The sequence below is a fragment of the Callithrix jacchus genome, chromosome 17 (assembly GCF_049354715.1).
Source record: "Callithrix jacchus isolate 240 chromosome 17, calJac240_pri, whole genome shotgun sequence".
Lineage (NCBI taxonomy): Eukaryota > Metazoa > Chordata > Mammalia > Primates > Cebidae > Callithrix > Callithrix jacchus.
In genome coordinates, this window is record NC_133518.1 from 8448896 (window position 1) to 8465562 (window position 16667).

General features: G+C 36.9%; 1 long non-coding RNA gene across 1 annotated transcript in view; it reads left to right on the forward strand.

Annotated features, from left to right (window-relative positions):
- LOC144579950 (uncharacterized) overlaps positions 1 to 16667 on the forward strand; it is a 116357-nt gene that overhangs the window by 45825 nt on the left and 53865 nt on the right. The gene's annotated exons all lie outside the window — the stretch shown is intronic.

The following is a 16667-nucleotide window of genomic DNA, read 5'->3' on the forward strand; positions in this document are numbered from 1 at the left end:
ATTATAGCAACACAAAACTGACTAAGACACTTACCTTGTACTTGCTGTGAATCTCACTAAATTCCTACACATTATGGGTTCACTAGAACTTTGGTTGTACTTAGTGTTCATAACACCCCACAATCACATACACTGTAAATTCATATGAAGTTTTTGGAAAGCAAGATGTCAATACTATAAAAAGACAAGTAAGAATCTTATCTTAATTCAGGAGTCTAATTCATGGAAATGTAGCATAATGAAGTGTTGAAATAAAAGTAAAAAGCTACACATACAAAATTATTTTTATTGTATTAATTATTCCATATTGTTGGAAACTAGAATGAATCATTGTCCAATGAAGTGATTAAATATTATGCACTCATTAAAATAGCAAAAAAGCATATGTAAAATCATGGTAGCATGTTCAGTAAGTCAAAATCTTAATAAAAATTAGCACACACTGGGATTAGAGCTGGATAAAATTATTAATGCTTTTGGATAAATATCATTGAGGAGCACATGAAAAATAGAAAAGTCATGCAAGGTAACTTCTCTATTTTTCTACCAGAAAAGGTAATAGGATTATATTTAATTTGCTTCCATTTTGCTGAACATTCTTTAATATTGCCTTTTTGTGGTAAAACAAACACATAAACCAAAACTTTAAGAGGTTTTCTGAAATAATTACAGTGTAATGCATGGCATTTCGAATTGAGAGTCAGGCTGGAGACCTGGCTCTCTTATTTATATATGTGTGACTGTAGATTAATAACTTAATTTTGTGAACCTTAATTTCATCACCATTTAAATAAAGATTTCCACTAGCTTTTTAGAGCCATGAGATTAATTAAGATGATGTATGTGAAAATACTTCTTTTTTTTTAGCTTTTAAATTAGGGGACATATGTGGGTTTGTTATATAGGTAAACTTGTGTCATGGGGGTTTGTTATACAGGTTTGTTAGTCATCCAGGTATTAAGTCTAGTATCCATTAGTTATTTTTCCTGATCTTTTCCCTCCTCCTCTCAATGGTAATTTAATAGGAATAGCATTGAATCTATAAATTGCTTTTGGCAGTAGGGCCATTTTAATGATGCTGATTCTTCCTACCCATAAACACGGAATGTTTTTTCATTTGTTTGTATCACATCTGATTCTTTTGAGTAGTGTTTTGTACTTCTCCTTTTATGATCTTTTCTTTCCCTGGTTAGCTATATTCCTAGGTGTTACGTTCTTTTTGTGGCAATTTTGAATGGAATTGCATTCCTGATTTGGCTTGGATTGACTGCTGCTGATGTATAGGAATGACAATAATTTTTTCACATTGATTTTGTATTCTAAGATGTTGATGAAGTTGTTTATCAGCTTAAGAAGATTTTGAATCAATACTATGAGGTTTTCCAGATATAGGATTATGTTATTTGCAAACAGGGATAGTTTGACTTCCTCTCTTCCTACTTGATGGGTTTATTTCTTTCTCTTGCCTAATTTCCCTAGCCAGAACTTCTAATACTATGTTTGAATAAGAGTGGTAAGAGAGGGCATCTTTGTCTTGGGCAGGTTTTCAAAGGGAATTCCTCCAGCTTTTGCCTATTTAATATGATGTTGGCTGTGGCTTTGTCATAGATGGCTCTGATATGTGCCTTAAATATCTAGTATATTGAGGGTTTTTAACATAAAGCAGTGTTGAGTTTTATCGAAAGACTTTTTCTGTATCTGTTGAGGCAATCATGAAGTTTTGTCTTTAGTTTGAATCACATTTATTGATGTTCATATGTTGAATCAATTTTGCATCACAAGGATAAAGCCTATGTGATCATGATGGATATCTTTTTGATGTGCTTCTGGATGATTCAGTTTACAAGCAATTTGTTAAGAATTTTTGCTGTAATGTTGATCAAGAATATTGGCCTGAAGGCTGGGCACAGTGGCTCATGCCTGTAATCCCAGGACTTTGGGAAGCCAAGGTGGGCGGATCACAAGGTCAAGAGATCAAGACCATCCTGGCCATGGTGAAACCCTGTCACTACTAAAAATACAAAAAATTAGCTGGATGTGGTTGCATGTGACTATGGTCCCAGCTACTCGGGAGGCTGAGGTGGAAGAATAACTTGAATCCAGGAGGCTGAGGTTGCAGTGAGCTGAGATTGTGCCACTGCACTCCAGCCTGGCAACAGGGCAAGATTCCATCTCAAAAAATATATAAAATAAAATAAAATAAAATAATATTGGCCTGAAGTTTTCTCTTTTGTTGTATCTCTGCCAAGTTTTGGTATCAGGATGATGCTGGCCTCATGGAATGAGTTAGGAAGGAGTCCTTTCTTCTCAATTTTTTGGAGTAGTTTCAGCATTAATGATACCAACTCTTCTTTGTTCATCTGATAGAATTCCGCTGTGAATCCATCTGGTGTTGAGCCTTTTCTGGTTGGTAGGTCGTTTATTACTAATTCAAGTTCAGTGTTCCTTATTGGTTTGTTCAGGGATTAAATTTCTTGCTGGCTTAGTCTTGGGAGGGGGTATGTATCTAGGAATTTATTTCTTCTAGATTGCTTAATTCATATGCATATATGTATTCATAATATTCTCTGATGGTTGTTTGCATTTCTGTGAGGACAGTAGTAATATACCCTTTGTCATTTCTGATTGTGTTTATTTTAATCTTCTCTTTTTTGTGTTGTTAATCTAGCTAGTAGTCGATGTACACTATTATTTTTCTTTAAAAAAACAACAGCTTCTTAATTCCTTGATCTTTTGAATGTTTTTTCATGTCTCAATCTCCTTCAGTTCAGCTATGATTTTGGTTACTATTTGTATTCTGCTGGTTTGGGGATTGGTTTGCTCTCGATTCTCTAGTTCTTTCAGTTGTGATGTTAGGTTGCTAACTTGAGATCTTTCAAACTTTTTGATGTGGTCATTTAGTGTTACAATTTTTCATCTCAACAGTGTCTTAGTCATGTCCCAGAAATTGTACCATGTTGTATTTTTGTTCTCATTGGTTTCAGAGAACTTTGTGATTTCTGCCTTAATTTCATTATTTACCCAACATTCATTTAGGAGCAGGTTATTCAATTTATATGAGATTGTATGGTTTTGAGTGAATTTCTTAGTCTTGATCTCTAATTTGATTGCTGTGTGGCCAGAGAGATTGTTATGATTTTGTTTTTTTTGCATTTGATAAGGAGTGTTTTACTTCCAATTATGTTGTCAACACTAGAGTAAGTGCCATGTGGTGATGAGAAGAACATATTATTTTGTTGTTTTTGAATGAAGAGCTCTGTAGATATCTAACAGGTCCGTTTGATTGAGTACTGAGTTTTGGTTCTTAATGTCTATAAATTTTCCATCTTGATGATCTGTCTAATATTATCAATGGGATGTTAAAGTCTCCCACTATTTTGTCGGAGTCTGAGTCTCTTTGAAGGTCTCCAAGTACTTGCTTTATGAAACTAGGTGCTCCTATGTCAAGTGCATATATATTTAAAATAGTTAGATCTTCTTGTGGAATTGAACCCTTTACTATTATGTAAAATCTTTTTTTTAATCTTTGTTGGTTTAATGTATTTTTGTCAGAAACTAGAGTTGCAACCCTTGCTTTTTCTGTTTTCTATATGCTTGGTCAATTTTTCTTTATGCCTTTATTTTTAGCCTATGAGTGTCATTGTATGTGAGGTGAGTCTATTGAAGACAGCATACCAATGGGTCTTGGTTCTTTATCCAGCCTGTCACTCTGTGTCTTTTAACTGTGACATTTAGTTTGTATACATTTAAGGTTACTATTGATGTATGTTAATTTGATTCTGTCATCATCATGTTAGCTGGTTATTCTGTAGACTTGTTTATATGGTTTTTTATGGTGTGGTTTGTGTACATTAGTGAGTTTTTGTAGTAGCTGGTAATGGTCTTTCCTTTCTATATTTAGTACTTCCTTCAGGGGCTCTTGTAAAGCAGGTCTAGTGGTAATAAATTCCTCAACATTTACTTGCATGAAGATGATCTTATTTTTCCTTAATGTATGAAGCTTAGTTTGGCCAGATATAAAATTAGGGGTTGGAACTTCTTTTTTTTTTTTTTTGAGAATGTTAATTATTGGCCTCCAATATTTTCTGACTTGTAGGGTTTCTGCTGAGAGGTTCAGTGTTAACCTGATGGGCCTTCTTTATAGATGACTTGACCTTTTCCTCTAGCTGTCTTTAACATTTTTTCTTTCACTTCAACTTTGGAGAATCTGAGAATTATGTGTCTTGGGATGATCTTCTTGTGAAGTCACCTACTGGGGTTCTCTGTACTTTCTGAAGTTGAATATTGGCCTCTCTTTTGAGGCTGGGGAAGTTCTCATGGATGATATCCTGAAATATGTTTTCCAAGTTAGCATTCTTCCCATTTCTTTCAGGGACACCAGTGAGTTGAAAATTTGGTCTCTTTACATAATCTCATGTTTCTTGGAGGTTTTGCTGGTTCCTTTTCATCCTTTTTTAATTTATTTTTTTCAGGCTGTCTCAGAGTATTCAAGCTCTGAGATTCATTTATCTGTTTGTTCTATTCTGCTATTCATACTTGTGATTACATTATGAAATTTTTATACTGTTTTTCAGCTCTGTTGAATCTGTTATATTGTTTTCTACACCGGTTATTTTTTTCTGTCAGTTCCTGCATTGTTTTATCATAATTTTTACCTTCCATGCATTGGGTTCAACATACTCCTATAGATCAATAATCTTTTTTCTTATCCATATTCTGATTTCTATTTCTGTCTTTCCAGCCATCTCAGCTCAGTTCAGAATCCTTGCTGGGGAGGTGATGCACTCATTTGGAGAAAAGAAGGCCCTCCAGCACTTTGAGTTTTCGGAGTTATCTTGCTGATTTTTTCTCATCATTGAGAGCTTCAATCTTTGAGGCTGCTGGCCTTTAAATGGGTTTTATTTCTTTCATTTTATTTGGTGACCTTGAAGGTTTGATTGCAATAGAAGGTGGATTCAGCCAACTGGCTTTCTTTTTGAGAGATTTTATGTGGCCATTCCTTAGCTCCCAACTCCTGGACTGTGTTCTCTAACTCTGGGGCATTTGTACTGGGCCTCGAGTTTGTTCTCTGGCTCCTTGAGGTTTGGAATTCACTACACTGAGGGAGCTGAGGTGCAGCAGCTATGGCAGAGTGCTAGTGGGTTCCAGAGTAGTAACTGCCTCCCTGAAGGCATGTTCCATAGTGGTGGAAGCAAGGAAGCAATGCAGCTGGGTGGACAGGGGCTGATGATGGAGACTGTGTGCATGGTTGTGCTGGAGGTGGTGCTGGCTTGTGGGTGAGGTTCTGGCAGATTCAAGTCTGGGTGCCTTGTCTGTGTCCCACAAGCAGGAGTGATTTCTCAGGGTGGGGGAGCATCTGCCATTCTTTGTGCAATGTTAGTACAAGGGAGGGGGTGAGACTTTCTGGCTCTGTGCCCATCAGGGCTTTGTCTGCAATGGCAGAGCAGTAAGAAAAGTGTGGGCAGATTGAACTGCTATGCCTAGATGGGGCAAGGAAAGCAAAACCAACCTATGCAGACAGGTGCCAGCAAAGCAATGTGGGGACTTTCCATGGTCACAGCGGAAGCTACAGTATGGGGAGGTATGCAGGTTGGCTGAAGTGCCACCATAGGGGCAGCCTCTCTTGAGCTCTCCAAGGGTCATGGTCTACCAGCACAGAAGCTATTGTTCAGACCCCTAGAATACCCAAGACTGCTGTGCAAGCAGGCATGGCCAGGCTGGGGTCACAGGAGAGGACAACAGACCAACAGGTGTTTAGATTTGACCAGCTGATGGGCAAGACCACCCTGCAGAGATCAGGTCCAACAGTTCTCCTAGGGCTAAAGTCTTCTGTTGAACCTAAGAAAATGGCTGTCCCTGTCCCTGGCCACACACTGCTATAGATGCTCTTATATCAAACCCTCTGATCTCCACATCAACTGGTTTGCTGCCCCTACCACTTCTCTAAGCAGCTTTATCTGCCAACTCGTGTGACAGTGGTGGTTGAGGGGTCTCCTCCTGCCAGGGTTCCAGAGGCCTGTGGCAAGAGCGGGTTGCTCCTTGCCAGTTCAACTCATGCATTACCCTGGTGCTGTTGTGGTTGAAAAATGAGCTCTGGTGCTCAGTGGCCCTGTGCAGGGGTTCCAGCTTCCTCCCCCATCAGCCCAGTTTCTGGGTCTTCCCTCTGTCCACTCTCAATGCTGTCCCTCTGAAGATCTGTTAAAAGCATGCCAACTGTCTCAGGCCCTGTGTAGGAGCTGTTCCACTTGGCTGTGTCCTCTCCCTTCGAAAGTGTTTCTTAAAGTCCCTGAAGCATTGGTATTCAGTATGTTTTCATTTATTCTAAAATTAGGGAGAATTTCTTTTTCAATTTTATGTTTTTAAAATGCTAACAAACTTTGCCAAAAGGCTTAACATACTGGATGAGAGAAGGTTGTACACTTTGGGAACTTTACTTAATAACTCCACTTACTGTTTTCAACAGTTCTGACTGCATATACTTGAATGATTTTAAGTAGTGAATCCATTTTTACCTTCAAAGGCCATCTATTGTCCAGTAGGACAATGAAGTAGATTCAAACATAGGTGGATATTTAGTTTAAGCAAAAAATTTTGCTTTATCGAAAAAGTAACAATCTTCAATAAACTTCTGCAAGTGGTCTTTTGATTTTAAATTCTTTAAATATTTTGCATTGTACAAATAGTTGCAAATGATTAAAATTATTTGGTGTTATTTGCAAGATTCTATGGAAACATCTGTAGTCAACATCCTGTTGTAGTGGAAACAGCATGAGAAAGGAAATGTGCCAATTGTATTCTTGTAAATTCAGCATTGTTCCTTTCCTCTTCATCTGTAAAATTGGGGGTTGTATTACCAATTATTTAAGCTTTGTTAATTTTTCAAATTCTATGATCTCATGGCTATCTATCTATTATCTATCATCATCATTAACTATCTTTCTATCTAATGGCTATCACACATTTCTTAATGTAGATTAAGAACTTAATAAGAGATGGTTTTGTTTTGGTTTGGTTTTAGATGGAGATTTGCTCTTGTGCCCCAGGCTGGAGTGTAATGGCGTGACCTCAGCTCACTGTCACAGCTTCCCTCTGTATTCATGTGATTCTTCTGCCTCAACCTTCCAAGTGGCTGGGATTACAGGCAGGCACCACCATGCCTGGCTAATTTTTTTGTATTTTTAGTAGAGATGGCATTTCACTATGTTGTCCAGGCTACTCTCCAACTCCTGACCTCACGTGATCCACCGGCCTTAGCCTCCCAAAGTGTTAGGATTATAGGTGTGAGCCACTGTGACAGGCCTAAGAGGCAGTTTTCATATCCCTTATTAGTCAACAGTGTGTTCACAAATGCTGTTGTGGACCTGAAGTAAACCCCGTTTAAAAGGCCACATAATTCCATTAATATGATTATCCTGTAGGCTAAATTTCCTCCTTCTATATCTAATAAAAAAAAGTTATCTATCTCATTATTGTAGGTAAACTGATGATAACCAAAATCAACCTCTCTTGGGGCAATTTATTGAGCAATTATTATATTTCAGGCTCTTTTTAAAAACACCTTACATACATCATTTATATCTAAAACCCAAAGTAATATTCTAGGCAAATACCATTTAATATATAAGGAACCTGATACCTGGAGAACATATTGTATGGTCACACAGTTAAATAGCAAAACGAGAATGTAAGCCCAGATCCACCTGTGTCTAGTGTCTGAGCCCTTATGCAATATGCTGCACTGTTTTATAAGAGAATTCTAGTAAGGAAGGTCTCCCTTAATGTCTCTCTTGTTTATAATGATACATTTATAGTTATTCATAGGTGGTCTTTTTACAAGCAGAAATAAAAATGTTTGTTTTAGGTTTCAGGGTCTCCAGTTTGCCCAGATAAGAGAATAAAAACAGAGAAAGAGGAAGCTTTATGACAATTTTTCAAAAGACACCAGAAATTGGAACATCCATACTAAAGTAATAATTGGAGCAAAGGAGAATAAGGGGGGAAAGGACAACAAAGATGTATTGAGAAACTATGCATGTTGAATTATTACACAGAATGAGACAGAAAAAAACATGTTTTCACTAATCATGACTGATAGTTGGTAAAAATTTTTGAAACAAGATGACCTATTCTCCACAAGTCAAGTAACAGGAGCAAGTCCAAATTGTAACAGAAAAATGTTACTATGATAGAGTGCACTAGTATGAACATCACAGACGTAACTGTCTATTGATGTTTCCTGTGACTAAAGCAAGATATTACCTAAGCCGCACGTTCGTCACTTTCTAAACTAGATGTCAGAGATCTTAAAACACTCCAAAAGGAAAAGTCCCTTCTTTTATATTGTGAAAGAGATAAAGCACACACCAGGAAATGTAATTCTCTTCAGGATTCTTCCCAAAGGATTTGATAAAACATAGCATTTCTTATGTGATTTTAAATAAATATCTGTCACAGACATTTTAGCTTTTGGGTCCAAATTAAACACAGTTCCTTGTGTTAAATGCGTATAAGAGCAAAAGAGATTCACTGCCATGAACCTGAAGCTTGACAGCAGAGCAGATTTCAATCAGCGGTCTGCAAGTAAGTCCATGACACTTCTGTGATACAACTCAATAAGACATAAGATGGTAAAGGCAATGGCCATGAATTAGGTTCACATGTGGAACTGCATTTTGTAAGTCATAAACTATACATTTAACTACAGTCATCTTCTTTGGGTCTCAGCATTGAATTTTTTCTTCCTGACCCCAGGGACAGGTAGCCAGGTTTCTTACTGTCATCTCTGGAGAGATTACTACTTTCTATTTCCTTACTTATAGGCAATTGAGACATGACCATAATTTTGTTTTAAACATCTTGGTTTAGCCACACTGTCTTTTTTCTACACATTACCTTGTCACTTGAGATGTTACTTAGTTATTTAATAGTGGCAGAAAAGAAATGAGAGGTACACTAGTTATTTCTTTCTTGCATAATAGATTACTCCAAAACTTAGAGGCTTAAAGCAACAAACATTTGTTTTCCTCACAGACTGTAACCATCTGGAGTGGTTTGGCTGAATGGTTTGGTCTCAGGGTCACTGACAAGGTTGTAATGAAAGTGCTGGCCAGGTTTGGAGTCATCTCAAGCTCAGCTGCAGGGGAATCTGCTTCCAAGCCCACTCATTTTGCTGCTGGTAGGTTTCAAATCCACAGGCTCACTCACAACATGGCAACCACTCTCTTCAGAGCAAGCAATACGATAGAGCAAAATAAAATAGGGTTTAAGAGTGAAAAGGTTGAATTAAACATTTACTATCAAACTAAAATGACACATTTTACTTCTGTAAATTTAAATCTCATGCCCATTGTGTGTGATCATGGGTCAGAAGTGTCAGAATTATAAACGTTTTTGAGTCATGTGAAAAATTAATCATTGTAAATTGCTTTCAGGTAAATGAGTAAAATAATGATAGCTGTCGTATATATAGAAATTTGATAAAACATAATAAATAGGATATAATATAATGAACTTTATTAGAAACTAACAATATAACAGTGTAACCATGACAAATCTGTGGCCTTAAAAACATTTTTTTAAATGAAAGCCAGTCAAAATTTGGGAACTGAGCATTTAAATTAGAAAGCCAGAAAAAAAAGGTCAAACTTGTGGAAAAACAGAATAATAATATTTATAAGAGAAATTAGTAAAATAGAACAAAGCAATGAATATTTTCTGGTTTTGTTAAATAAATACAAGACTCATTCTTCTAAATGAAAGGAAAAACTGATAAACCAAACTACCAACAAATTTATATAGAAGGATATTTATTGTGAAAGAGGAATACAGTAGGATAAGACATGATATATCTAAATAAAGAACACTGAATAATGTTTTGTGAAAAGAGGTAGCAGTTCATCTTACAACTCAAGCAATCATACAAATGCTTTTTCTTGAGATGACCATTGCGCTTCAGCATGTAACAGAAAACTGTGTGCTGTCTTCTTATTTTAATATATAAATTTTTAAATAGATGATTATGTAACAGGTGAAATTTAGTAAAATTAATATTCTTCAGTGATTTTTTAACACCACCAGTGCCTGGTGGTAAAGAATACAATGATCACTAGTGTTGCTGGATGCTGCTGCCTTGATTCATACTAAGGTGCCAGCAGTTAACCTGTTATTCCTTTTGTACCATCAGTGCAAATGTTATCACAGCGAAAAGATAGATGATAGCTTTTTCTTCTTTTGAAAATGACTTTGACCTCATGAATTGCTTGAAAGAATCTTGGGCCCTTCAGGGGTCTGTGGACCATACTTTGAGAACTGTTGGCCAAAGAAATGTTTGACTTTGCCTGCAAAGAACCAGTATTTCCATAGCAACTTTTAAAACATTTTTTGCCATAGCAAAGATCAAAAATAATCATCCCCTATAAAGTGGATAAAAAATTGAATGGTATTTGAACCTGAATCCAAATGCCTATAAAAAGGAATGATATTAAAAATATATATATACAGCACTGAAAATCAATTAGACATAGATGCAAACATGAGATGTGAAAACAGAAAGATTCATGCAGTATGCACTACGTGAAGTTTAAATATTTGCAAAACATACTACATATTTTTAAGGCATAAATATGGGTAGTAAGTGTCTATAGAAATATATTGGAATAACAATTACCAAATTCAGGTTGGTAGTTGCTTGTGTGAGATAGTGAGGAAATTGCATTTGTGGAGGAGATACACAGAGGGCTTCAGATGGACATGTACTTCTTTATTTTGTAAGCTGAAGGGTGGTTGTAAGGGATTTATTATATCATTTTCTATAGCTCTTTCTATTCTGAAGAATTTCATAATAAAGAGCAGCTTGTTTATAATTCAAAAAAGAATACTCTGTAGAATTCAGATATAATTCTTGAAAAAAATCTTTTCCTATGAAAACAGTAAATACTTTATTCCAATTTAAGCATTTTGATAACATGCAGAGGTGTGATTATTTTGACTCTCAGGCAGTATTCAATTGGTATTGCTCAATCAAATAGTATTATTATAGTTAAATAATAGTTGTCTTCTCCTATTATAAATTTTAAAAAATATTTAACTTTACACTTCTGCTTTCTATAGTGGCATATTAGGTAACTCAGTCCAAATATCCCCTGGAAGTCAAATAAAAAGCTTGTCAATATATTAAAATTTTTACTTGAAAGCAATAGTGAGATAGCTGAATAGTGAGGAATTATCAGGCTAGCATGCATTGGAAGATTGAAAATCAGAAGGATTCGAGTTAAATTCCACCTAGGAATAAGTAAGAAATCAACAGGGGAGCTGAAAGAATAAAAGGATAGATGGTGCATTTGATAGCTTCTTAAGGCTAGAGTAAAACCTCTGGGTACCTGGCCCACAAGTGAAAGCCCTGATGCATCTTCCTTATACTGGGTTGGTACTCTGAAGTGCCTCGCTGAAGAGTAACTGTGATACAAAAGAAGACAGACTTTCACAGGGACTGCAGTTCAGCTTTGTTGGCATCTCAACTTTGAGTAATCCCAGATGGCCAGGTACTTTGAATATAAAAATTTCAACATTTTCAGGAAAAACAAAATATTCCCATTGCTCAAACTATTTCAGCAAAGTTTTGAAAATACTATTGCACATGGACATAAGTATGGAAACAATAAGCATTATGCACTCCTGGAGGATAAAGGGAGAGGGGCTGGGTTACAAAAACACTACCCATTGGGTACTACGCTTACTACCAGGGCGACAGGATCCATACTCCAAATCTCAGCATCAGGCAGTATTCCCATGTAACAAATATGCACATGTACCCCTGTAGCTAGAATTAAGGTTGACATTTTTTAAAATAAAAATACAATATTTAAAACATGAAATCAAAATGCTAGTTACTTAATTAGTAAAAATAACATGACTGGAAACTAGTATCAATAATAATAATAATAGAAATAGATCCAGTGGAGGAAGTTGTAAATTCCAGGCTTTAAAATAAGTGTGCTTACTAAATTAAAAAGTTAAGGGTAGAAATAAAATAATTTCATCTTGAAACTGGAAAAACCACATTGAAATTCTGTAACTGAGTGTTTTAACACCAAAGTTAAAAACTCAAATGGTGGAATTAATAGCAGACTAGAGAGAATTTGTGAACTAGATTACAGGTTAGAAATAAGTTTTTAATAACAAAACAAGATTATACATAAGTCTGGAAAATATAAAAAAGAGAAAAAAAGAGAGTATATAGGTCTGCTTATTTGCAATTTAATCCCAGAATAAAAGGGAAGAGAGGATAGGACAGAAATGCTAGAGAATATAATTACAAAGAATTTGTTTTTAATTTAGGAAAAGCATCAAGCTTAGAAGGCTACAAATCCTACAAATCTCAAGTAGAAAAATTTAAAAGAAAATTACATGTAGGCTTATGATAATTGCAGTATTGAAGCCAAATTCAAAGAAAAAATATTAATATGGGTTATATGAATAAATTATTTTCAGGGAACAACAATTAGAATGATAGCCAAATTTTTGGCAGAAACAAAAAAGACAGGAAGGAAAAGAAATAATATTGTCAAAGTGGCGAAATGAAATAATTTTTAATCTATAACTATAATTTATTGAAAGTATTCAGGCATCCACCATTACCAAAGCACTCCACCCCTACAGAGTTGTCCACCATTGCTGAGGCAGCCCGCCATTGCTGAGGCAACCTGCCATTACAGAGAGAGTCCACCATTACAGAGGTGGGCCACCATCACCAAGGCAGTTCTAACAACACCCATATAAACAGGACTGCAGGGAAGTTCACATAGCAGCAGGGTGGAGCCCACAGCAGCTAAGCAAAGCCTCTGCAGGCAGACAGTGACTAGGCTGCCTCCTTGCTGGGCAGGGCAGCCCTGAAAAAAAAGGCAGCAGCACAATGGAAACTCATAAATAAAGCCCTAACTCCCCGGGACACTGCACTTGGGGAAAAAAAGGGGGTTTATGAGTTCTACTGTGGCAGACTTAAACGTACCTGCCCTGCAGCAATGAATTAACAATGGAGCTCACAGCCCAGCATTTGAGCTCCTATAAAGGACAGACTGTCTCCTCAAGCAGCTCCCTGGCACCTGTATATCCAAAGAGTCACCTCACAAAGGACTGATCAGACTGACATTTGGCAGGCATCATTCTGGCACAAAGATAGCAGAAGAAGAAACTGGTAGCAACCCTTACTGTTCTGCAGCTGCTGCAGGTGATCCCCAGGCAAGCAGGGCCTGGAGTGGACCTCAGCAATCCTACAGTAGAGGGGCCAGACTGTTAGAAGGAAAACTAAGAAACAGAAATAACTTCATCATAAACAAACTAAACATCCACTCAGAGACCCAATCTGAAAATCAGCAACTATAAAGATGACAGGTGGATAAATCCACAAAGATGAAAAGAAACCAGCACAATAAGGAGGAAAACACCCAAAACCAGAACACCTCTTCTCCTACAAGGGATCAACTCCTTACCAGCAAGGGAACAAGACTGGATAGAGAATGAGTGTGATGAAATGACAGAATCAGACATCAGAAGGTGGGTAATGAGAAACCTCTGTGAGCTAAAAGAACGTGTTCTAACTTAATGCAAAGAAACTAAGAACCTTGAAAAAAGATTTGACGAAATGCTAATAAGAATGGACAACTTAGGGAGGAATATAAGTGAATTGATGGAGCTGAAAAACACAACATGAGAACTTCATGAAGCATGCATATGTTTCAACAGCCGAATTGACCAAGCAGAAGAAACGGTATGAGAGGTGGAAGATGAACTCAATGAAATAAAATGAGAAGGCAAGATCAGAGAAAAAAGCATAAAAAGGAATGAACAAAGTCTCCAAGAAATGTGGGACTATGTGAAAAGACCTAATCGACTTTTTATAGGTGTACCTGATGTGACAAAGAGAATGAATCCAAGCTGGAAAACACTCTTCAGGATATTATCCAGGAAAACGTCCCCAACCTAGCAAGGCAGGCCAATATTCAAATCCAGGAAATACAGAGAACACCACAAAGATATTCCTCAAGAAGAGAAACATAATCATCAGATTCACCAGGATTGAAATGAAGGAGAAAATGCTAAGGGCAGTCAGAGAGAAAGGTCGGGTCACCCACAAAGTCTGAAGCCCATCAGACTCACAGCAGGTCTCTCGGCAGAAACCCTACAAGCCAGAAGAGAGTGGGGGCCAATATTCAACATCCTTAAGAAAAGATCTTTCAACACAGAATTTCATATCCAGCCAAACTGAGCTTCATAAGTGAAGGAAAAATACAATCCTTTGCAAACAAGCAAGTACTCAGAGATTTTGTCACCACTAGGCCTGCTTTGCAAGAGCTCCTAAAAGAGGCACTACACATAGAAAGGAAATAACCAGTACCAGCCACTCCAAAAACATACCAAACGGTAAAGAGCATCAACAAAATGAAGAATCTGCATCAACTAATGGGCAAAACAACCAGGTAGCATCAAAATGGCAGTATCAAATTTACACGTAACAATATTAACCCTAAATGCAAATGGACTAAATGCCCCAATCAAAAGACACAGACTGGCAAATTGGATAAAAAGCCAGAACCCATCAGTGTGCTGTATCTAGGACACCCATCTCACATGCAAGGATACACAAAGGCTCAAAATACAGGGATGGAGGAAGATTTACCAAGCAAATGGAGAACAAATAAAAGGAGGATTTGCAATTCTTGTCTCTTATAAAATAGACTTTAAAGCAACAAAGTTCAAAAGTGACAAAGAAGGATCTGACATAATGGTAAAAGGATCTATGCAACAAGAAGAGCTAATAATCCTAAATATATGCACACCCAATACAGGAGCACCCACATACATAAGGCAAGTTCTTAATGACTTACAAAGAGACTTAGACTCCAACAAAATAATAGTGGGAGACTTTAACACCCAGTTGTCAATATTAGACAGATCAACCAGACAGAAAATTAACAAGGATACCCAGGACTTGAACTCAGACCTGGAACAAGCAAACCTAATAGACATTTACAGAACTCAATGCCAAATCCACAGAATACACATTCTTCTCAGCAACACATCACACCTACTCTAAAATTGACCACATAATTGGAAGTAGATCACTCCTTGGCAAATGCAAAAGAATGGAAATCACAACAAACGATCTCTCAGACCATAGTGCAATCAAGTTAGAACTCAGAATTCAGAAACTAACTCAGAACTGCACAGCTTCATGGAAACTGAACAACTGGTTCTTGAATGTTGACTGGATAAACAATGAAATGAAGGCAGAAATAAAGATGTTCTTTGAAACCAACAAGAACGAAGACACAACATACCAGAATCTCTGGGACACATTTAAGGTAGTCTCTAGAGAAAAATATATAGCAATAAATGCCCACATGAGAAGCAAGGAGAGATCCACAATTGACACCCTGTCATCAAAATTGAAAGAGCTAGAGGAGCAAGATAAAAAAAAAACTCAAAACCTGGCAGAAGACAAGAAATAAGATCAGAGCTAAACTGAAGGAGATAGAGATACAAAAAAGCCTTAAAAAAATCAATAAATCCAGGAGCTGGTTTTTCAAAATGATCAACAAAATAGACAGACCACTAGCCAGATTAATAAAAAAGAAAAGAGAGAATAACCAAATAGATGCAATAAAAAACGATAAAGGAGATATCACCACAGATTCCACAGAAATTCAAACCATCATCAGAGAATATTACAAACAACTCTATGCACATAAACCAGTAAACCTCGAAGAAATGGATAAATTCCTGGACACTTGCATCCTCCCAAGCTTAAACCAGAAAGAAGTCGAAACCCTGAATAGACCAATAACCAGGTCTGAAGTTGAGGCAGCAAATAAGAGCCTACCACACAAAAAAAGCCCAGGTCCAGATGTGTTCACAGCCGAAATTTGCCAGACACACAAAGAGAAACTGGTACCATTCCTTCTGAAATTATTCCTAATAATCCAAAAAGAGGGAATCCTTCCCAAACCATTTTATGAGACCAACATCATCCTGATACCAAAACCCGGCAGAGACTCAACAAGTAAAGAAAACTTCAGGCCAAATATCCATGATGAACATAGATGCAAAAATCTTCAATAAAATACTGGCAAGCCAATTGTAACAGCACATCAAAAAGCTTATCCACCATGATCCAGTAGGATTCATCCCGGGGATGCAAGGCTGGTTCAACATACGCAAGTCTAGAAACGTAATTTACCACATTCCAGAACCAAAAACAAAAACCATATGATTATCTCAATTGATGCAGAGAAGGCCTTTGACAAATGTCAACAGCCCTATATGCTAAAAACCCTCAATAAACTAGGTATTGATGGACCGTATCTCAAAATAAAAAAGCTGTTTATGACAAACCAACAGCCACTATCATACTGAATGGGCAAAAACTGGAAGCATTCCCTTTGAAATTTGGCACTAGACAAGGATGCCCTCTCTCACCACTCCTATTTGATATAGTATTGGAAGTTCTAGCCAGAGCAATCAGGCAAGAAAAAGAAATAAAGGGTATTCAAATAGGAAAGGAGGAAGCCAAATTGTCTCTATTTGCAGATTACATGATAGTATATCTAGAAGACCCCATCGTCTCAGCCCAAAATCTCCTGATAGTGATAAGCAACTTTAGCAAAGTCTCA